The sequence below is a fragment of the Hyperoodon ampullatus genome, assembly GCF_949752795.1.
Source record: "Hyperoodon ampullatus genome assembly, chromosome: 1".
NCBI lineage: Eukaryota > Metazoa > Chordata > Mammalia > Artiodactyla > Ziphiidae > Hyperoodon > Hyperoodon ampullatus.
Genome location: NC_136914.1, coordinates 225,384,302 through 225,407,955, shown reverse-complemented (window position 1 = coordinate 225,407,955; position 23,654 = coordinate 225,384,302). Strand labels below are relative to the sequence as shown.

Below are 23,654 nucleotides of genomic sequence, written 5' to 3'. Positions count from 1 at the left end.
CAAGCACTTTGCCAGCAGCTTTCCTGGATCATCTCGTGTAATCTTCACGACTCCGGGCTGATGGCCTTGCATCTGGACTCTGCTCTGGTCTGAGCTCTCAGGGGAAGCAGAGGGAAGCCCCCTCCTGGAGGAGGGGTCATGGTCAGCTCATCTCTGACAGACCCACTCGGGCACCTCGGGGATGGGGGAAACTATTTATTGGGTGGATGGGCAGACGTGCTGGGCAAACCCAGACTGCAATGCGGCTCGACAGAGAAAAAGGCTCTTTCGCCCAGGAGACCTGCAGGCGGTCACCTGGGACCCCCTACTCAGCGCTCCATTTTGGCAAGACACCATAAATCCTTGGGGATCAGGATAGTGACCTCTCGGTGGTATAGAAACCCCTCCCGAGGGCTCCCTGCAGCTGAAGGTGGGCAGTGGCACCTGCCGGGTGGGATCTGGTGCTGATGCTGCAGGCGTGTCCTCCCTCCTGGACGCCCTCCTCCGTTTCCACCCACGAGCCCTGTCCACAGTCAGCCTGGGCGCCCGGCCCTACAGATGGCACTTTCCTGCAAGAAGCCTCCCTCGGGAATACGAATGGACCAAAGCCAAGAAACACTTGTAATTAGAGAGGGCTCTGAATGAACGCAAAAAAACCCAATCATTTTCTAGCAAAATCACCACTATTAAAATGAAACCATTCTGAGCACATCATGACAATTATCCCAGAACAACTACCACAGTCACGATCAACACTTTTAGTTCCTTCTTCTTTTTTGTTTCCAAAATATATTTTAGATTTACTAAGTGAGCCACACATGCAAAACAGCTCTCGTTCTGTGAGCACCTACTGTGTGCTAGACCCTTTCTATGGGTATCACCCTCACAGAAATCCCTCCAGGACTGAGAAACTGAGGCCCCACGGGGGAACTGGTCCATATCCAGTCCAGAGGAAACTCAGGAGCCGCTATTCCAATCCTGGGCCGCTGGAGACAAAAGCCCTCAACCCCCGACAGGCACTCTGCATACACTGCATTAAAAAATTGTTATTGAGCACTATTATGATACTCTTAATATATGGATAAAGAAGATGTAGTACATATATACAATGGAATATTACTCCTTTTTAGAACGAAATAATGCCATTTGCAGGAACATGGATGGATCTGGAGATTATCATATTAAGTGAAGTAAGTCAGACAGAGAAAGACAGATATCACATGATATCACTTATATGTGGAATCTAACAAAATGACACAAATGAACTTATTACAAAAGAGAAACAGACTCACAGACATAAAAAAACAAACTCATGGTTACCAAAGGGGATAGTGGAGGTGGAGGAGGATACATTAGGAATTTGGGATTAGCAGATACACACCACTATATGTAAAATAGGTAAACAACAAGGACCTACTGTATAGCACAGGGACCTCTACCCAATATCTTGTAATATCCTATAATGGAAGAGGATCTGAAAAAAGTGTATGTAAAATACATAAATATACATAAAACTGAATCTCATATATATAAGAATATATATATATAACTGAATCACTTTGCTTTACTTTGCTGTACACTTGAAACGAACGCAATATTGTAAATTAACTATACTTCAATAAAAATGAGAAAAGGAAATGAGATCACTAAAAAAATATATTTGAGTAAATTGTAGTGTAATTGATTAGAAAGTATTAATTGGTTTAATACAACCCAGAGAGGCAGACTTCCTAGGTGGAACATTTTTCTCTCCCGTGCATTAATTTAAAAACCCTCCCTTCCAAATGTTCAATGATCTAAAGAGAGGCCAGACAAGACGAGCTGATCAGGAATCAGACACCATGAGGTCTGCAAGGGCCTCCTGGAGCAGCAGGTGATTTGCCTGGTGTGACCAGCAGAGGGCACTACACGTTGCAGAATTCAAACCCAGCCCACCACCTAGAGTCCCTTCATCAGAGCCCTTAAGAGGCCAATGACAGCTTGCCGGTCCCTGGCCATTCACCCTCAAAGGGTTTGCACAAGCCACCTGATAAACACAGACACGAATCAGTACAAAAATAATGCTTCAAACAGTAATTAAATCTATACTGACTTGGAATGAGTTGTATTTAATCCGTGCTTGTGTGCTCACCAAATGTGAAGTACTGTGGGGCATAAAGCACATTGCTCTCCAAAACTGAGATTATCAAAACAGATTATTTCCAACAAAGCAGACTTTATTTTTACACCCTTCAAAAGTCAGCCAGCTATACATCTGATTAACATTGTCTTTTTCTAAACCCCATTTGATGTCTTTTTAATACTATTCTTTAGGAAATGGCTCTGGGGCAGGCAGCCCGCTTGGTCCTGGAGATGCAAAGATGAATACAGACCTGTCCCTGCCCTTTAGGGGAAACAGCTCCTCCTGAGCTGGAAGGACAAGTGGGAAACAGCTACCCCTAAGACACCCACTCCCACGCTCTGGAGACGTGTGGTCACACACCAAGGACGGAAGATGGGGGCAGTGACTCCCCTGGGAGGTCACCAAGGCTCCCCAGAGGTGGAGGGCTAAGCGGTCCCTCCAGGACACAGAGGGGACGGACAGGGGCTTGAGGGAGACGACAGCACGGCCTACTGTCCAGACAGTGGACGGTTTGTTCTGCTGGACCTCTGGTACGTGCAGGTAGCAGGGATGGGCAAGGCAGAAAGATGGGGCTGAGTTGAGACGGCCCTTGAGTGCCATGGTAAAGCGTTTGGTTTGGTGTTAAAGGCTCATTTTCCATCAACCACCTAGACTATCAGAGTCCCCTCACAGTCCAGTGGTTAGGACTTGGTGCTTTCACTGTTGGGGCTCAGGTTCAATCCGTGGTTGGGGAACTAAGATCCCACAAGCCTGGAGATGCAGCCAAAAATAAATAAATAAACTCCCCAAAACCAAAACAACCCCCCCAAAAAACCTACATTTTTAGAACCACTGGGGGCATTAAACAGAGATGCCAATTCCTGGGCCTAACTCCAGATTCCAGATGTTGGAAATCCAAATATATGGGCAGTGATGGGTTTTACATAGACTGAAGCTGAAAACCTTGGCTCTGAGCAATGAACCGCCATGAAAGTTTCGAGTGAGCACTGGAAGCCATCAGGAGCCACTGTTAAGATGGGGAGGGAAGGGGGGTGTGATTTAGCCTCTGCTGCCCCAGGATGGTCCTGGAGCATGGGCTTCACCTGGGAGCTGGTTAGGAATGCAGGATCCCAGGTCCCACCCAGGCCTCTCACCCCCTCGGAAGGTCCCTAGGTGGGTCCTATGTGCGTTACAATTTGAGATGTGCTGGTCGAGGCGATAGATGGAGCAGGTCTGGACTAAAGCAGGGCCGTGGGAATGGAAGGGAGGCGGCCTGTGAGGGGGGTTTCAAGGGTGGAATCCACGTGGATGGGAATCAGCGAGACGTGGCGAAGAGTGGGGTGTCAGAGGCGCTGGGATTTCCACCTTGGGAGGTGGATGGGAGGGGACATCATTCATCAGCTGGGACGGGGGAGTGGGGCCCCGCTTTGGGGGGCTCCTATGACGTGTGACAGGCTGGCTGAGCTTCTGGGATAAAGTTCCTCTCCCACCCTCACCGCAACCCCACGGGAACTGTCCTGCTGTCCTTGCGGTGGGACGACAGGTTGTATTTCAGGGGGCTGTGGGCCATTCTAGTGGAGACCACCAAGAGGAGGGGGGTCTGGGGATTGGCTGGAAGGGAGGGCTGGGCTTGAGTTCATTCCAAGGGTAAGTGGGAGGCAGACAGGTGAGGATGGGGTGCTTGGCTTAGGGACGGGACGGGGAACTGGGCGGGAGACCGGGCAGTGGCAGCTGGGGGACAGGAGGACAGAAGCAGATGGAGGTGGAGCCGGAGGAGAGGGCTTCTCCTGCCCCCTGCCCACCCCCAGCCCCTGCTCACAAGCTTCCCCTCACGCGCGGCCCCGCCTCCCCTTTTCCTTGACTCGTCCCACCAGCTTCTGAGGTCCAGCAAGTCGGAGACCGACGCTTGCTCCCTGGGGTCCTACCAGCCGGTGTGAGTTACAGTCATTTGGGTGTTGGGTGTCCCAAGCAGACCGGGTACTGTCCCAGCCACCCCAGGCGATTGGGTCTGCAGCGCTTTGAGGGCTGGCGCCTTCCCTGAGCCGCTGTCTTTGAGGAGGGGCTGCCTGGCTGACCCCTCCTGCCCAGAGGGGCCCAGAAGTGCCCTTTCCAAGTAGCCCTGGGTGTCCTGGCTGACCGAACCAGACTGCCCCCTGCTTCCCCAAGGGGGTAGTGTTTTCCTTCTGCAGCTCCAGCCCCTCCCAGGTGGTTCTTCTGTTCTCGATTACATTGATAAAACAGACGAGGCTCCTTCACAACAGAGCACATGAGGATTTGGGAGCCGTCGAGATTTAAAGCCATCGCACTTAGAGCCCTCAGAATGGGCGCCGTGTACTTTCTCATCCAAATCAGGACCCTTTTGAGAGTGAAGCAGGGGCTAAAACAACTAAAGCTATACGCTTTCTAAAATAATTACTGAAGAGCATTTTGGTCTTATTAAAATGGGAAACTATTATGGAGTTCTGCTCAAAAACTATTTTTAAAACTTAAAAAATTCTAGATGACAAAATTAACATATCAATGCACATTACAGCAATATTGGGGGGGGAGCTTTTTACATTGTCTTTATGAAAATAAAATAAAAACATGAACAGAATATTTATTCTCAGTACATGTTCACCTGCTCCAATAAATTTCCTAGCCTTGTCTGTTCTTAGTATGTTTCACTTTTAATATATTCTTCAATATCCTTAATATTTACATTTCTTCATGAAATTGCTTGTAATTTTTTTCAATATAGCATCTTGTGAGCTCTCATTTAGCATCTTGTGAGCTCTTGTTTATCCCTTCCTTGCTTTTGTAGGAATAAATTTTAATGTCTTCCTGTTCATAAACTATGTTTTCAATACTTGTAATTCTATAAAAGTCTCAAAGCTGAGAGTTTTTGGTTTTGTTTTGTTCTGTGGTTGTGGTTTTTGGTGTTCTATTTGTTGATGGCTACTATTAAATATTTCCAATTAATTTATAACAGAATGAAGCCAACATTTAGGGCCTCATTTAGAGAAAAGTTCACCATTTGGACACTCCGATTGATTTACAAAGTAATTCTTTGACGGCCTAAACACTTCTGAAATCTGATGCTGAATAGAGAAGGGAAAATTCATGCTATGAGCCGAAGTATTTTAGAAAATTCAACATCGGCTTCATTACCGTACATTTTTAGTTCAATTACTCTTGTAGTTATCACCATTTATAAAGTCTGACATGTACAGCTTCTATTTTAACTGACAGAACATCCAGTTGGTGTGGACACAATTATAAATTATTTGTATACCACAATCAATTCTGAGGGTGATACACTTACCACAAACATTTATATTATCCTACAAAACAAATAACTGTATCATAGATGTTGAATTCTTTCACCAAATTTGCAGTAACATCAGCAATCATGTCAGGTGCTTATCTTTGACGGAGCAAATGTTCAAGCTGTGGTTGGATTCCGTGAAATGGAAAAACCACAGAACTAAGATTAGAATGAACCGATTTTGAAAATCACTGCTTGACAATATCTCTGATCTCAAACTGGCCTCCTTTGATGGTTTGTGAGGTTGGTCTGCTATGGGAGCATTAACACCTGTCACTTCACCTTCGGTAAGTGCACAATGACACTTGGAGCTGAAAACAGGCAAAATTAACGAAGAAGAGCCGTTTGATCTAAATGAAAAGTCATGCTTTGCGGGGCACTACGTCCTGCATCTTCTATCCATCATCCTCACGCACGGAGTTCCTAAAACAGCTGCTAAGGAGATGCTGATGCAGCAGTCCCTGGGGACTCAGTGACAGGACAGTGACAAGTGGGTCTCCACTGACCCTCCACTCAGGAGTGTGGACGACAGAGGAGAAGGTGGCCAACTCTAAGGGCCGGGTGAGCCCCACCGGGTGAACCTCGGACCACGCTGCTTCCACCCACCTGCGATGAGATGTGGAGCTGCCCAAAGACAGGGAGGGGTGGACTAAACCTCGGTGGCTAGGTTTACACGCACGTTTGATTCCAAAGGCATGAGTTTACTGGCTCGTTGCGTGACCCCTGTAGACGGGCAACGATCTGTTGGGTTGATTATTTGTTCATTCGTTCTTTCTCTTTCAGGGATATTTACCGAGTCGACTGTTTGCCAAAGTCTGGAGAGACAAGGGAACAAAGCGAGCACCGCCTTCCCTCCCTCAGAGCTCGTGTTTCAGCAGGAGACAGGAAATAACTAAATAATGACAATGCAACTCTGACGTGCTGGGAGGGGGCCACACACGGTGAGGTGGCAGCGCCGGGCGGGGACACCTACCCTGTCCAGGGAGGTCTGCAAAGCCGCCTGGGGAGAGGGGTGTCTTCTCAGTGAGGAGTCAACCGGTCCACGGTGGGAAGTGGGAGGAGGAAGCAGGGGGGCAGCAGGAGCCAGGGGGGTCCTCCATGCAGAGAACGTGGTCCTTAGGAAGCCCCAGGACCTGCCCAGGATAAGGAAGACCGAGGGTCTCTCCTGGCAACGCTGAGGAGGGTTACCTTAAAGACATCCAGGAAAAGCGTGCCAGCAGGACTGCAGTAAAGCTCACTCCACTGGGCAGAATGACTCCTGCCCCGGGGCTTCCTGAGGGCGGAGCTGCTCTCATGCGTGCGTCCATCTGGCACAGGGGAGATGCTCAGGGAACGTGGTGGAAGGAAATAAACCCCTTAGGCAAAGCAGAGCAGGTTCCTGTCCACCTTCTACCGGGACTGAAGGCCCAGCTGCGTTTAGCATCTCTCTGTCTCTGTATCTCTGTTGCTCTCACACTCTCTCTCTTTCTCTCCTCTCCCGCCCCCACCCGGATGAAGGTCTTTGCCAGGCCACTTCACCTCTCTGAACTTCCTCCCCAATTAGTAAAACAAGAGGATCCAACGAGATAATAACTGTGAGTGAATCCTGTTAACTCATCAGCCTGGGCTGGTTATTAGAACTACCGGGGCACCACGCGTGCTGCAGAGAGACTTTAACCTCAGCAAAGTGACTGCTGCTATTTCCCGAGAAGACCTCCACCCCATCACTCCCCCTGGAAGCAGCCAGAGCAGTGGGCACAGCCTGGGGTGGGGAAAGCAGCTGCTACTTCCACGACGGAGCCTGCTGGCCCGGAGCCTGGATGCTCACTCACTCCGTGGTCCTCGTCAAGAAGGTCTGTGCCTTGTCCCTTCTGTTTGTCTCCTGTGGAGGTCGTGCCCTCCTGGGATGGTCTGTGTCGAGGGAGATAAGCTCCCTGTTGTCCCACAAAAGAACCATTTCTCTGCAAACAAGCTTCAGAAACAGCTTGGACAGATCCGGCTGTTGCCACACTGATGCCCAGGAACCACCAATGCACGTAGGTGGGGCAAGGCGCCGGCAGCCCCTGAGCCCAAGTGCGTGCACCCAGCCCGGCTGTGCAGGGGCCTTAGCCAGCCCATAATCAGGGTCCAAAGTCGGCCCCAACCCGGACACACAGCCTCTCTCCCTTGTCCCCCTGGGCTTTAGTGACGGGTCCCTCAACTGTGCTGGGAGCTGCGGGCCAGGAGCAGAAGCGGTGCGAGCCTCCTCCAGCTAGGCACAGCCCGTGCCCCTTGTCACCTGCCCAGGCGGGGCAGAGCCAGGGCCAAGGGCACTGTGTCCCCTGCTCCCCACTCTTTCCTGGGGAACGCCAGTCACAGTGACCCTCAGAGGCAGCTGGAGAAGGAGAAGGTGGAAGAGCTCAGGGTGGGCGACTCCGCCTGCGCAGGCGGTGGGCTCAGGTCCCGGGGTGGCTGCGTGTGTCCTCCCGGGGCGAGGCCTCCAGGCTCCACAGAGAGACCCCCCCAGCCCGGCCCGGAGGCAGGCAGAGCCGTGCAGATCCTTTATCGAACTGCAGACAGAAACGGTTCCTCACCTCCCCTGAGCCTGAGCACCGTGGCTTAGAATGTCTGCCACCCGCCCTCTCTGGAAGGTTCTGAGGATAATGGATGAGACAGGCTGGGGAAGCTCAGTACTCTCTAGGAGCCCACCCCATGCTCCTCTGGTCTCCAGAGCAGAGGCAAGCTGCCAGGCCCCTGGCCAAAGTCAGACAGAACCACCCGAAGGCCTCCCTCTGCCTGCCGGGCTCTCCCTGGGGATGAGGAGGGGGGAGGCTCGGGGTACCCACGCCCTTTGCCCCCAGGCCTCTCGGCCTCTTTGCTGCTGCCGGACGAAGTCAGGCCCCTGGGCAGCCTCCCGCGGCTGTCACCCCCTGTCGTCCCAGCCAGCCAGGTCTGCCCGACTGGAGGGGGCATCCCTGGCATGGGCTAGGGGCGCTCTCTGCAGCTGCTCATCCAGGCCCTCAGTGGAGGGCAAGCGGAAAGAGAAAGGCCAGCCATCGCCCCCTCTCAGGTGACCCCAAACTGCTTTACAGACCCTTGAAGGCCACGTGTGCACAAAGCCTGGCGGGGTGTGTGCGCGGACGGAGAGTTGCACACGCTCCCAGGCCTGCAGTTAGGCACACGCTGCCCTCACCCTTCCGGGCTAGGGAGCAAAGCGAAGGCCAGGAGGACGAGCCTTCTGCCTGCTGACAAATCCCGAGGGCAGAAAGGCAGCTGCAACCAGGATGATCACACAGGGGACCTCAGTGGTCCCAGAAAACCAACAAGCACTGCTGTTCACCTACAGTCGGGGTTACCGCTCGACACCCGTGGGGTGCGGGTCGGTGAGAGATGAACCTGGGGCTCCGGGCATCCCTCCATCCCTCAGGCCCCTGAGAAAGGACTGTGCTTGGAAAACAGCCGCCAGGAGCACAGACAGACAGCGGTTTCCTCAGCTGCTCGCCTGGGAAACAGGGCGGGGCAGCAGCAATTTTCTGAAATCACCCCTAATAAGACGAGTCAAGCCCTTTCTGCCTGCCGGGCGCAGAGCTGAGCCCCTCCCGGCCTCCTGATAAACCCTTGAGGAAGCCGGGACGCCAGGAGCCTTGGGGCCTTGATTACCTAGATGTCTGGTACCTGATCCCCCCACACCTGTCTTCTAGAAAATCAGGACAATATTACCCACGGGGCAAAATTATTACTTTTCTACGCATTGCGGAAGAATAAAAAGAAGAAAGATGTGTTTTCACGGTAAAGGAGAAACAAACCCAGACCTTTCCCAAGCTTCAGGGGTGAATATACTTACACGGATGAGAGATTTCAATAACAATGGTAAGACCCCCTTAAGCAGTAAAATGTGCAGACTTAGCAAGTTCCCCCTGTATCCACAGCCATCCTGCCTTTTCAGAGAAGGCTTTGCTTGTTAAAAAGGAAAAGATGCAAAAGGGTGCTTTTTATCGTAGCTGGTGAAGTTTGGAACTTAATTGCTTTTGGACAAAGGCAACTGCACGGGTCTAAATGTCAAACCATTGAAACATCATTGAAAGGAGACTAGCAAGGAAGCCCATGTGTTAGGAGAGAAAAAGGGGAAAGACAGCCAGGGGGAAATGAAGGAGGCAAGCCTGGGCAGTTCGGCCAGGCAGGGCCTGCATCGCCCGTCGTGTCCCCCAGGGTCCCCTCGTCTGAGCCTCCCCTTTCAGCCGCCCAGAGAGGCGGGCGCCACCTCTGCCTTGGACAGACAAGGACAGGGAGGTCAGAGGGTGAGTTGCTGGCCACCACCCAGGCTGTCAGGGCAGAGAGCACTGGGGGAATGAGGGTGCCCCGTCTGCAGCCTGAGGCATGTCCTGGGCTCAGTGAATCCCCGAGACAAGAGAACTAGAGAACTCAGCTCAAGGAGAGGCTGGGTCCTGAGTGAGAGGACGCAGTGTGGGGAGACGGGTGTGAGGAAAGCAGATGTCACAGCCACCGTTAGGTGACGTTACTTGGCCTCGGAATAATGGATACCACAGTCTTTTTCCAAATTTGAGGCCATGAGTTCTCAATCCATTAGGAAAAATGGCCCTTCCGCAGAGCTAACTAAATTCTCTCCCTTTTAATAGGGGGAAATATTGATACAATAAAATCAGCTGATGTAATAGCATCTGAAAATGTACCTTGCCGTTTGATGACAAAGTGATATGTTTAGGAGACAAAGTGCTGCCTGCTTTTAGGAGCAAAAGGGGCCTCTCTGCTCTCCACTATTGAAGGTTTGCTTCAAGCTCACCGAGGTCCACGGGCCTCACAAAGAAAAGTAGATCCGGAAAACCGGGAGCAATGAGCACGTCGATCTATCGTCCAAACTCTCTGCGTGGTTATTTTTCATCACTATCCTTAGAGAAATGACTGGAGGGACTTTGAGAGTTCTCACCTCAGCGAGAAGATGAGCCATGTGTTTAATTCAAGGACAAGTGAGTCCTCGAAATGGAGCCCGGATGGACGGGCGTGGGTCAGCCCTCAGACACGGCCCCATTGGCTCCGGGCTTGGGCCACGCGTGCTGTCTCTGAGGTTCTCTGGGGCTCTCTGCTGTCTGGCGGGAAGGTCTCTGAGCAGAGCCATTCTGGACCAGTGCGGGTGAGAAGTGAGGGCAGCTCGGGTCTGTGCAGCCTCCCACCTCCCAAGGCCTCGGCGGCCAGCCTGGGGGGCAGCTTACAGTGTCCCAACCAGGCCGGTTCTAACCACAAACGTCAGAGACATGAAGACACTCGGTGTGTGCGACACAGCGGGGCCAGAGGCGGAAAGGAAGTTGCCCTCCCCTGTGAACACCAAGGGGACAGGCCCAGGCTGGCCATCCCAGCTCCCGGAGGCCCGCAGTCCCCACGCCCGGCGCGGGACTCTGGCGCTCACCCGCTCCCACGGGGCGCCCACGCTCCGTGTACTGCACGGCACGCGGGGCTCGGCTTTCCCCCCCGCGCAGGCCTCTTCCTCCCCACTCCTCTGCGCTCCCGAAGGGCAACTTCCAAAGCGTAAAGATGCGCTATGAGGCTGCGGGCAGCGTGGGCAGGTGAGAGGTTTGTCGCAGGTGCAGGGAGGTGGCGCTGGGGATGCTGCGTCGCAAAAGGAGTGTGCAGAGCTGTGGGCACCCTGCTGCGTGGGGCGCCCCCTGTCACTAAGGCCACAGCAAAGCAGTCTGCCGACCCTTCCACCCTTGGGAGTTTTGGGGGCTTGCTTTGCCGGGGCCCCTCGATTCCCACCCCTGTCTGTAAACACACACCCACCTGCAGCCCATTCATGCCCAACCCAGAGTTCACGATTTACCACCACTGGGGAAGCCCAGAGAACTCACGGCCACGGGGCAGATGAGAGGCACCCCCTGCAGGCCCGGCACACTCCAAATCCACGCAAAGGGCACATGCTGCCGTGAGTGGGACATGCCACAGCAGAGGGCACAGCAGGCCGGCCGCAACGCAGCAACTTACTTTTACATATTTTATCTGCGAGGCCCTTTGGCTAAATGATGGGTCCGGTATGATGAGTAATTCAGGGCCGCTGGGACGGCTCGTCATGAGCAGGGCGTGACACAGCCACGCCGGGTGGTTTCCAGGTGTAAAGGCCTTGCACACGGGAGAGGATGTGGTTCTGATGTCTCTGTGGAGCTCGGCGTGTCTGGAAGACGGCAGCATCCAGGCAAGAAATGGGAAGGATCGGAAATGCGTGCACAGAAAGACTGGAGAAATACTTGGGAAGCAGGGTTGCCAGGTAAAACACGGAGCACCCAGATATCGGTATGTCCCAAATATTTCACGGGGATACTTATACCGAGACTCATCTGCTGTTTACTGGGAACTCACATTTCGCTGGGCTTCCTTTGGCTGGTTTTAATTTGCTGTATCTGGTTCCCCTATCAGAGGGTGTCAGGGTCGTGGTCTGTAACTCGCTGGAAGGAGGGGCGTACAGCCCAGAGAACAGAGAGGAGCTCTAGGGAGAAGGGGACCTTGGGGAGGGGCTGGTTTGGAGGAGGGGCGGGACAGCGCCTTCAGGGTCAAGTCTGCAGCCCTGTGGACCACCCGGCAGGTCATGTCCATCAGGCAGGTGTGACGCTCCGAGGGGGTTCTGGCTGGAGGTGGAGCTTGGGAGCTGCCAGCAGGCAGGTGACCTTGGCAATGGCTGAAGGACCTGAGCAAAGCAAAAGTGAAAGAAGAAATGGGACATGGAGTGAACGCTGGGACCACTGACGCCTAGAGGCTCCCGGAGAAAAGAAAGTCAAACAAGGGCTTCCCTGGTGGCGCAGTGGTTGAGAGTCCGCCTGCCGATTCAGGGGATACGGGTTCATGCCCCGGTCCGGGAGGATCCCACGTGCCGCGGAGCGGCTGGGCCCGTGAGCCATGGCCGCTGGGCCTGCGCGTCCGGAGCCTGTGCTCCGCAACGGGAGAGGCCACAACAGTGAGAGGCCCGCGTACCGCAAAAAAAAAAAAAAAAAAAAAAGTCAAACAGACTAGGAAGGAAGAGTCAGACAGATCTGGGAGAACCAGGGGACGGGCAGAGGGGGAGCCAATTGCTCCAAGGCCGTGGGAACCGGCAGGGCTGGCCCCCGGGCCCCAAGACCTGCCCGCCAGGGGGCGCAAGTCCTTTCTCCGTGGTAGCTGTGACGTGCAGGGCTGTTGACGTCCTTTCTCCTCCAGTGGTCATGGCAATGGAGATTTCCACGTGTCCATTTTGGGAGTTAGTCTGCCGTGACACTGACTTTCACTCTCCTTTAGAAAACTACAGCACAAGCTCAGATCATTCACCTAACGGGTCAGACTTGCCAGATTCTGGGTCTCACTGAAGTCCTGGCAATTCAGACCCTTCCAGACATGGGGCCGGAAACTCCACTACACCGACGCTAGTGATAAACATGGTCATGAGTAAGTGGGTCTCTGGCCAGTCCTTGGTCCTGAGCTCCCCTGGCCCAGCCCAGGCAGACGCAGACAAGGGCAGCCCCAGACCCTCAGCTGAGATTCCCTGGGAATGTGGGAGTTCTCCCAGCAGAACTGGGAGTTTCGTCACAAACATCACAGGCTTGGTTTGAGGACTGTCTAAAGTAAAAGTCTCAACACGAAATCCTTTCTGTTCAATAAAGTCAGTAGAATTTAACATGGTGATTGGACTTGGATCTTTAGCCCCTCAACTTTTTCCTAAAAAGTAGGTAATTTGTCCTCCATGGCAGGGCAGAGGGTACATGACGTTTAGTTTAATCTCTCTCTTGTCCTCGTGTCATGTTCTTCTTCTCTTGCGTTCATGAGATTAGGGGCTCTAAGGAGACCAGGTGTGCAGGAGCCGCCTGTAAATGGGCACTGACTGCTCAGGTACACAGGGCGAGGCTGCGTGGACGGGCTCAGGTCTGCAGGGAACGTGCAGGCACAGGGCACAGAGGACCTGGCTTCCATGCCCAAGTTGGCGCCCGTAAACTGAACTTTACAGGATTCGAGAACAAGACTTGATTTGTTGGACGAAAGGGTACATTCTGGAAGAAGAGGGTGTATAGTGTGGGGGAATACGAGCCCTGGAAGTTCAGCCTCTGCCCAAATTTGACTGGTCTCTTGGAAACTTTAAGTTATTAGTTTCAGGGGGAGAAGGCAGGTGGCTGTGGACGGATGTCTCAGTTTACTTGTCTGTAAAGTGGGGCAATAAACCTACTGTTACTCCATCCTCAGCTGGCCGTGTGCTGAGCTTACCTCCTTAGTGTGAGGCTTAGAACCTGGAGAAGGCATTTCCCTGAGCAAAGCAGGGGCCCCTCAAAGGAACAGATGGAGGGTCCCAAGCAAAGTGTCCGCACTGGGAATTCCACCAAATCTACTACCGCTGATGCTGACACAGCAACAGAGTAGCAGCTGCTCTTCAAAGAATTCAGGAAGTCCGTTACGTCTAAGAGTAAAAGGTCCTTTTTTTTTTTTTTTTTTGCGGTACGTGGGCCTCTCACTGTTGTGGCCTCTCCCGTCGCGGAGCACAGGCTCGGGACGCGCAGGCTCAGCGGCCATGGCTCAGCGGCCATGGCTCACGGGCCCAGCCACTCCGCGGCATGTGGGATCTTCCCGGACCGGGGCACGAACCCGTGTCCCCTGCATCGGCAGGCGGACTCTCAACCACTGCACCACCAGGGAAGCCCAAAAGGTCCTTTATAACTCATCTCTGTGCTTTATTTTATACGCACTCCTGAAGACCTGTGTGCACACTTGTGTATTACAGGCTGAGATGGATTTCATCAACAAATTCTGAAAAATCCCAAGGACGACGTAAAGCCCCTGTGTATCTGAACCTCTCATGTACTGGTCCACACTGAATTCCCTGCCTGCCCAGCTGAACAGGGCCTGATACTTGGGGCAAAATCAGCACAGCGAGGGGCTGAGGACATGGCAGCACTCTTCCCTGGCCACAAGGAAGGGCCCGTAAGAACACAGGCGTGTCTGTAAGTCCGTTAGGGGATCATTGCAATTTCCTACAGAAGTTGCAAGTTCCCTTTATGCAACATGCCCTCTTGAAGATGAAGAAAAAGTGAAGGAGCTTCTTCTGTAAGAATTCAGTTTTTCTCCATTACAGGAGAGACAACAGATTGACAGATGACTGAAGATCCAAGGAAGCTTCTCCAAAGCACATTTTCACCGACCCCAAAGCTGTACTTGAATGTGTTTAAACACCAACGAGTCCAACGACCAGTCCACCTGCTAGAGAACATGAAACTTACCATGTTTCCATAGTTGGGGCCAAATAAGACAGTAATGAAGTACAGCTAAACTTTTATTGCAGCAGTTTTTTTCCCTATTGAGAAGAAAACCATCCTTCTTATTATCATAAAAGAACAAAGGGCTTCCCTGGTGGCACAGTGGTTGAGAGTCCGCCTGCTGATGCAGGGGACGCGGTTCGTGCCCCGGGCTGGGAAGATCCCACATGCCGCGGAGAGGCTGGGCCCGTGAGCCGTGGCCGCTGAGCCTGCGCGTCCGGAGCCTGTGCTCCGCAATGGGAGAGGCCACAACAGTGAGAGGCCTGCGTACTGCAAAAAAAAAAAAAAAAAGAACAAAGGAAGAAACCCCTGAAAACCTCTAAGTGCAGCTCTTCATCCTGAGTGGCGGTTACGTAAAAGCAGAGACGACGGACGAAGGTTCTGCGGCCTCACCTGAAACATTGTGAAACAAATGTCTCACAATCAGTTGTTCGTGAGCTTCACAAAGTACCAACAATTAATTTTTCCTACACTTGCAGTAGCTGATTGTCATTTCACAGAAGATATAACATCACTGAATCCTTTCTTCATTAAAAATTACCACCTCAGCAGTGACAAGACAGTTCCGTTGGGATAGTCTTTAGATCTTACCAAAACCAACCAAATTATTATTGCAGAATAACTATTTATGAGCCAGAAAAAAAATGCCCAGAAGACAGAAAGTTAATCTCTACAGATATAAGTAAACAACAGTTAATAGACACCAAGGATCCTGCCCCAATGCCTTCTCGGTTCTTGTTACTATTTCAATCAGAAATCGCCATGGCCCTAGGGGAGGGTGCTATCAATTTATGTGTAGCAAATATGAAGGGTGATCTTTACTCCCTGGGAAAGGTACTAGGATTATTTTTTGTTCTCATCATATTGTACCTTAATATTCACGGAGATGTCCTGGTGCTACAGCCCAAAGCACTACAATCTCACTGAAGGTGACTCTTCAGTGATGGTGGTTTCTTTCCACCTGAGCCATCATTTCGGGCCTGTCCACACAGCTCCCTTGGGTGGACGCCACCCGTGCCCTCGTCCACTTGGGCAGCGCACCCACCTCCAGGGCCCTGCCCCTGCCCTGGGAAGCTCTGCTCTCTCCACCCTAGCCCGCGTCCTGGCAGTCTCTGCTGGTGTTGACAGCGGGTGGGTTTTGATCCGTGTGCCTTCCTGTCTGCTTCCTCTTCTGAACTTGAATATGATCTCCTGGGAGTCATGCCATCTCAGGGTCTTGCATTTCCTGAGGGCGGGGAGCGTGGCGGGGCGGGGCGGGGGGAGGTGCTACACAGGGGGAGGTGCTACACAGGGGGAGGGCAGAGTTTGCAAAGCATCTAGTAACATTGTAGGGACGCTGCCAGGAGGAGGCCAAGGGAAGCCTGGGCCTCTGCCAGGGGGACGGCTTGGGGTCGGGGAAGGACAGGCCCCCACCACTCTGAAGCTGCCGTGCCTCCTTTTCTGGACCCGAATTTCACTAACAGCCAGAAGAACACCCATCAGGGCCATGTGGATCCACCTGCCGACGCAGGAAGATTCTCAGAGGCACAGACACCATTTTCAAAGAGCCTGGGGAGCCCTGGCCTGCCCTGCTTTCTCGGCCCTCATCTCGGGTCCTATCTGAGAAGCGCACCTGCAGGGAGCAGGTGTGCTGGGTGCCCCTGGGGAGCCCAGGTGCTGCTGAGGGAGGAGGGGCTTGTGCTTTAAGCGAGGCATGTGAAGAGTTCTCCGGGGCTTCAGAATATGGTCGGGACACCTCCGAGGGGGTGATGAGGTAAGACCACTTCCTCTACCTTGTGACTTCCACTCAACTTTCACCTGGGCTGTGTCAGTAAATCAATTTGTGACGTCCTTCAAACAGGGTCCGTAAATAAACCAACACTTCCATCCCTAACTTCAGGGACCGTAAGCCAACACCCTCCACCTAATTGCTTAGATATCCTTGCTGCAGCCTTGGGTTAATTTAACTCAGCAAATATGCCGATCGCCTGGGCACAGAGCTTGGCCAGTGATCAATAACTAAATGCACATTCTACAATCGTTCCTGAAAACTGAGGTTGATTACACTGGAAATCAAAGCCCTTGGGAAAAAGATGTAGAATCGACAAAAAAGTCAAATAAAGATGGTGACCCTTCACCTAAAAGCAGCCTCAGGAGAAGCAAAAGGGAAAAGATCCAGTAAGAAACTTGGAACTCCAGCATCATTTTTTTCCTTCTTTGTTTCCCCCCAAGAGCATTTTGAAAGGTGTCTTTGGACCTTTCTCTTCCCCTCTGTAGCAGGCAACCTAGGTCCTGTAATGGGTGGTGGCCAGACTCCTGGGCACCGTGCAAGCAGAAGAGATCGCTGTGTGACCCTGGGTCCCGGCAGGAGCATTGAATGACAGACTCTTGGCTTTGGAGGGTGCTGTAGCTTGACTTTCTTCCGAATGCTCTACTTGGGCTAATTCTGGAAACAGCATGTGTTCCGGGGCACCCACTCCCTGGGGAAGGGTGGAGGTGGCCCCGGGAGAAGGGGTGCAGAAGCCGCCCTGAGGCTGCAAGTGTCTGTGGAACAAGGTGCCAGCCGATCACTGCACTTCAGCTTCCATTAAATCCAGCCTGCCTCCATTCTGTGATCAGCTCCCAAACCCGCAGGGCTTTTGCTCTGGCTGCCGAGGCTCACAGGATGAGGACCCTGGCCCCACCGAGGAGGCCACAGTCTCCTCCACGCCAGCACAGCACATGGAGGATGGACGCCACCTGCACCCGAGACGTTGGGTCTCAGCGCCTGGGTCCTCTACCCTCCTGTGCACAAATGCCCTCTCCTTGGGTTGAGCAGGGCTGAGATACGGTTTAACTACGCCTCTCAACTCACGTGGCTCCCAGTAAAGTCCATCCCTCCCGGTGGCCCCCAGGCTGGACCCCCTCACCGACCCCTCAGGATGGACCAGGAGCCTCAGTGCTGTGAGCTTGTCCAGGGTTGTGCTCTTGGTAGTTCGATCCACACGAAACCGGAGGGAGAGGCACCAGCTGGTCGGAGTCCCGGAGGACAGTGGAGGCAGGGCTTCCCAGGGGGCGGGCCAGCTGGCCAGGGGATCTGAAGAAGCCACTGGCCATTTTGTCATTCCAAAGCCCAGTGTGTCGTTTTGTTATCTAATATAAACTGAGGCGAGGTTAGATCCAGATTTATCTAGTTATCCAGGCTTTAAAACCCAAATACCCACGGTCAGACTAAGGCAGTTTCTTTTGTACACTGAACTGTCCTTAAGTAGGTTTCTGTTGCTGGCAACCAAACGGCAGAAATTCAGTGGAAAAAACTGCTTATATTTGTGGTCCGATGATATTATATCTGGATTTGGGATCAAGAGATCAATCAGCAAAATCAAAATCAAGTAAAAACTGGCTTTGCATCAGTGCAAGATGTCACCCTTGAGCCAACAGCAAAGCCAGGATTTTCTGAGGCACAACTGTGCACCTTGTCGCGTCTGAAGCACATCACTGGTTGCTTAAATTCTGACACTTCAGTAAGAAGGCCCACTGTCAATTACCAGCGATCAATTTTCTTGGCTTTGAGCATAATTTCTCTGCCTTTCATTCCCACAGTAGCCCCTTGCAAAGCGTGCGTGTGCACACACACACACACACTCTCACACAGCTTCCACCTCGCAGCAAAGCCTTTTGGGAGACCAGGGAGAGAATCCTGATCTCCCTGGAGAGGCTCTTGGTGCTTCCTTGTCACAAGGGTCCCTGCTGCACAGGGACCATCACTCTGAGTTTGGGCAAAGCCAGACTGTCCATCCTCACAGGTCATATGCAGAAGGGCAGGGGTCCTTGGGGGGCACAGTGGGTGCTGTCACCCTGCACCTCCCACGGGACCCTGCCCCAGCAACCCTTCCCACCTCCTCTCCATTCACCAGCTTGGCTTTGGTCTGAAAGCCCGGTCCAAGGGGGACCTTGGGGACAATCCCAGGGCACATGGTGGGTACTCATTTGTCGAGCAATGACTAGATGAGTGAATGAGCAGATGGGCCGGGCTTAAGCAGGGCACACCATCGAAGAGTCACAGAGCAGCAGACACGTGCTCCAGGCTGACGCTCTGGCTACAAAGGCAAATCCTACAGAAGGCCCTAGACGTGCAGCATTTAGAGAAGGAAGAACCACACAGAGCAGAGCCTGGCCTGAGGGCTCGCTCCCCAGCACTTGGGGCCTATTGAAGGCCCAGGACGAGCCTGGGGGGGACAGAGAGGTGGAAACACCGCAATTACAGCACAGTCTTCTGGGCAGCTCACCAGTCCCGCCCTGTCTCACTGAACTTCTGGGAAAGGAAGAAACATGGGCACCGCCAAGGCCGCACGCGTATAGATTTTGGCTGCGTGAACAAGACCTGTTTTGACTGGACCACGAGACGGGAGATTCAAGAGGCAGGATGGCAGGGAGCTGGCAGAGGAAGGCACTGTGTCTGACTTAGAGCCAGAAGCCACCGGGCAGCCTGATGGCTCTGTTTGCTGTTTGAAATCAACGCCCCTGAAGACGCTTGTGCGACCAGGAGCCCAGGAAGCAGCGTTGGGGAGCAGACAGAGCTTCCCATCCAGTCGAGGACTGTGATTCAGGTTTCTGGACAGGACGCCATGGATCTCAGAAGCCCCTCTCATGCTCCCCACTCCAAAGCTCCCATCACCTCCAGGATCCACCTCCATCAGTCATTTGCTTTCTGAAAATGTCCAGGACGCACTCTCAGTCTGGGGGGCGAGTGTGGAGGACAGCAGCCCGTCTGCGGGTGTGTCGCGGGGACGAGAAGCCCACCGAATGTGGGGCCGGATCTGTGTGCGGTCCCTGTGGGCCCCGCAGGGAAGGCAGGGAGGGGCCCCTCTGAAGCCGGCCTTCAAGGCTGCTAAGGTCGCGATTTTCATCAAATGAAAATCCTGCCGCATCAGTAGCTTCCACTGCCCTCAGGGTTGAGGCCAGACGGCAGTCGGGTGGGTTTGGGCGGTGGCCCCATCTCGCCTTCCAGCCCCCCCTACCCTCCCCCCACCCAGCAGACACGCCAGCCTTCTTGCTCCCCGTAGATTACTGGCTCCTGCTGTTTTGGTCTCCCCACCACTTGCTCTGCCAGCCAAACTCCTCTTGAGCCTCAGCTCTCTGACCCCAGCCAAGCTCTCCAGGAACCCGTGCCCCGGGAGACCCGGGTACCTGCTTCCACGCCACCTGCTCCCCCCCGTGCACCCTGAGCAACCGCCTTGTCCGTCTCCCCCATGTGTGAGCCCCTCGGCTCCTTGGCTCGGCAGCCCCACGCGCACACAGCAGGTGCTCCACGCGTGCACCTGGACACATCTGCCTTCCTTCCTCCTGGACGGGCACTCTCCTCGCCCACACCCCCGACACCCCTGCAGAGGAAAGGAGGAACAGGAGGGGCTCCACTAGACGCCTGGCTGACTGATCCGGGGCAAAGGTGGGCTTTATGCCCTCTGTCCCTATTCTCCCCAGACCCCAGCCGGCACAGGTCCCCCGACCAGGAAGACAGGAAGGCTGACAGGTCACCGTCACTGGCTCTGAAAAGATGAACATGTGCCTCTCAACTGCATTTGAAGGAAAGTCAAACTCCTAGCAATAAATTCAAAATGGTGCCATTTCATGGGCTGGGCAGCAAGTTGGCCAGGGGGACCCTCCTGCCCATCCCGCCCGCCCCTATCACATCACATCACACCTGCTGGTGAGGGATGTGCTTCTCCACCTGGATGCTTCGAGGGGTAAAAATTCACTGAAGCACGGAAGTCACAAACCCAAGCCTGCTGACGCAGCGTGATCCACGGACAGTCTAGGTTTGAGGTGCGTTGGGTTTTGAAAGTTTTTCTTTTCTTTTCTTTTCTTTTTTGTTATTTTTATTTTTTTTTACAGTACGCGGGCCTCTCACTGCTGTGGCCTTTCCCGTTGCGGAGCACAGGCTCCGGACGCGCAGGCTCAGCGGCCATGGCTCACGGGCCCAGCTGCTCCGCGGCATGTGGGATCTTCGCGGACCAGGGCACAAACCCGCATCCCCTGCATCGGCAGGTGGACTCTCAACCACAGCGCCACCAGGGAAGCCCTTTTCTTTGATTTTTAAAGATACAATTTTAAAGATATAATTCCATGCAGTCAAATGTAGACCTTTAGCCTACGGTTTGATGAGTTTTGACAAATGTATACCCCCATGCAGTCAACATGAAGAGCACTGGCCATTTTTCCAGAAACTTCCTTCTTGTCCACTCTTCCCCCAACCCCAAGAAGCACGCACTATTCCGGTTTCTGTCTACAGAGATGGTTAGCTCTGCCTGTTCTTGAACCTCCTGTAAATGGAAACACAATACTCTTTTGTGTTCAGCTTCTTAAACTTAACAGGTTTCCAGGGCTTATCCTTGTGGCCATGGGCGTCAGAGGTCCACCCCTGTTCACTGCTGAAGAGTTTTCCACTGCACGACTACCACATGTTGCTTACCCAGTCTCCTCTTGATACACACTTGGGTTGTTTCCCAGTTTTTTGCTATTATGAGCAAAGCTGTTATGAACTTGGGTGCAAGTCTTTTTTTGTGGGCAAGTGTTTTTCATTCATTTGAAGGAATGCCTATAAGTGGAATTGCTGGGTTCAAGGAGTAGGTGTATGCTGATGACTTAAAAGGATTTAAATTAGTTTGAAATATTTAAAAAGGGGGAGAGTCTACATAAAGCCTGGAGATCTGGCTTCTCTTGGGAAAAGCAGGTCTGGCCTGAATTCCTGCTAGGCTGCGTGAGCTGGCCGCTTACCAGGAGCCTGGGTGGGCAGCGTGCCACACGGCTCCCACTCTACCTCCTTCATCACACAGCCTGTGGCTGCCACTCCACCAAGGGACACCTGGGCCCGGTGTCCGGATTTAAAGTGCCTCTCCATCCCCAGCACTCTCGCTCAGAACGCCAACAGATGATTCTGAAATCGGGGTTGGGGGAGACTGAATTTTCTCCTGACTCAAAGCAAGAAGTTGTAGTAATTCCAAGTGAAACACTTCCTTTTCAGACCACGACTGTCCACAGCTGTGGGAGGATTTTAATTTGGTTCCGTCTTCTTTAATATGCGGCAGATACACAGTTTTTAATCTTCTCTTATTAAAAGTAAATCCACCCTCCTCGCCCAGGTCTCTTGTGTAACTGCCTAATTAGGGCAGAAGCTTGGCCCAGCCCAACAGGGTGGGTCGCTGTCCCTTAAGAAGGAAAGACTTCAAAGAACTGCTGGCATCTCCTGAAAAATGATAATTGGGAAACAATGTGCATGAATTATTTATAACCGCACCTCTGGTTATTTGGAAGAAAATTCTGCCTGAAAATTGCAACTAAGAAAAGAACTCGCCATATTTCGGAACTCAAAGAAGCTGCTTTGGAACCTCCCTGGGCACCTCAACCATGGTGGATACACACACTCTCTGTGTCTGGAGGGGAGGTAGGGGCCGGGGTCCCTTCTGAAGCCCTGGCCCACTTCACGCCTGAAGCAAGGCCGCTTGGGTCTAATCTAAGTAAGTCAACTGTCGCTTCATTTATTCATTTATTCATTCATTCAACTACTTACTGGCACTTACTCTACAACGGTGAACGAAATAAACAAGACCTCCGTCATGGACCTCTCTTTATTTATTTATTTTTTAATTTTGGTGAAATATTTATTTATTTATTTTTGGCTGCGTTGGGTCTTTGCTGCTGTGCGCGTGGCTTTCTCTATTTGCTGCGGTGCGCAGGCTTCTCATTGTGGTGGCTTCTCTTGTTGCGGAGCACGGGTCCTAGGCGGGTGGGCTTCAGTAGTTGTGGCTCGCGGGCTCAGTAGTTGTGGCTCACGGGCTCTAGAGCGCAGGCTCAGTAGTTGTGGCGCACGGGCTTAGTTGCTCCGTGGCATATGGGATCTTCCCGGACCAGGGCTTGAACCCGTGTCCCCTGCATTGGCAGGCAGGTTCTTAACCACTGCGTCACCAGGGAAGCCCCAGGGACCGCTCTTTAAACACCCTCTCTTAATAATGTGGGACTGTTTGTTTACAGGATTGCTTTTCTCAACAGGCTCTACCCCAAATGTTGAGTTCTATCAAGATATTTTCTACCACCAGCCCCCAGTGGCACTCAGGATTCAGACTCTCCCTCCATTTCTAAATCAGCCCGACAGGTTTTCTAATAGACAGCCTACCTGCTATTTGTTTAGATCACACGGATTCAGATCCGTAGGACAATTCTGTGTTTCCCCTCCTTACAGTTTTGGGGGAGTCTATTCTCTGTGCCACCCTCCACTCAGCTAACTGATTACTTTCCATCTGGTAAGGCTAAACACTTTAAGTAAAATAGTTCCAGGGTTACAGTTTCCGTTATCAATGCTCCGTCAGTAAACTACCATCAACACCATATAATTATGGAAAATTATAACAGCAGCACAGCAGTAAACCAAAAAAGGTACCCTTTGGGAATATTAATAAATTGATACTCTTCTCTTTAATAGAAAATTCATGCTTATTTCATAAAATGGTTTGCTCTCACTCTGGGAAACATTATGGCACTCATGAATTTTTAAAGAAATGCTGATTTGAGTACGACCAGGAGCCAGTAATAGAGATTTGTTTATGTGTTTATTCACTCAACAAATATTTACTGAGTGTCTTCTGGACACAGAGCATAGGAGGTGGCCTTGTTAATCAACAAGATTAGACAGAGATGTTGCCTTCAGGGGATTTCTACTCTGACTGGGGGCCAGCTCTGCCCTGAAAAGAACTTCAGTGGGTCAGGGTGGGGCTGTGGGGAGTGACCACACCAGACACTTGAAAGTCTACTCTGCTTTTGCCTTCGATATAGACGTCCTGGGTACTGTGGATGCCTCAGGGACCAACCGCCCCATTCCGGACTTTGGGAAGTTCCTGTGGGCAGGAAACCATGCCCCTACCTTGCCTAGCGCATACTACGTGCATCATCACGACCCCTGAATTGAGCAGAAATCCAGGCAGTCAGCGGCACGGCTGTCGGGAGAAGCTGATGGGTGGGCTCCTTCCTGAGGCTGGAGTCTCTCCCTGTTCCTACCTTGGTCAGGAGCTCCACCTGGGGT

At 52.5% G+C, this 23,654-nt stretch overlaps 1 protein-coding gene across 1 annotated transcript in view; it reads right to left on the bottom strand.

Annotated features, from left to right (window-relative positions):
• The window catches only part of PTPRE (protein tyrosine phosphatase receptor type E), a gene marked incomplete at its 5' end in the record, with an annotated part of 165,975 nt that overhangs the window by 42,981 nt on the left and 99,340 nt on the right, over positions 1 to 23,654 (bottom strand). The gene's annotated exons all lie outside the window — the stretch shown is intronic.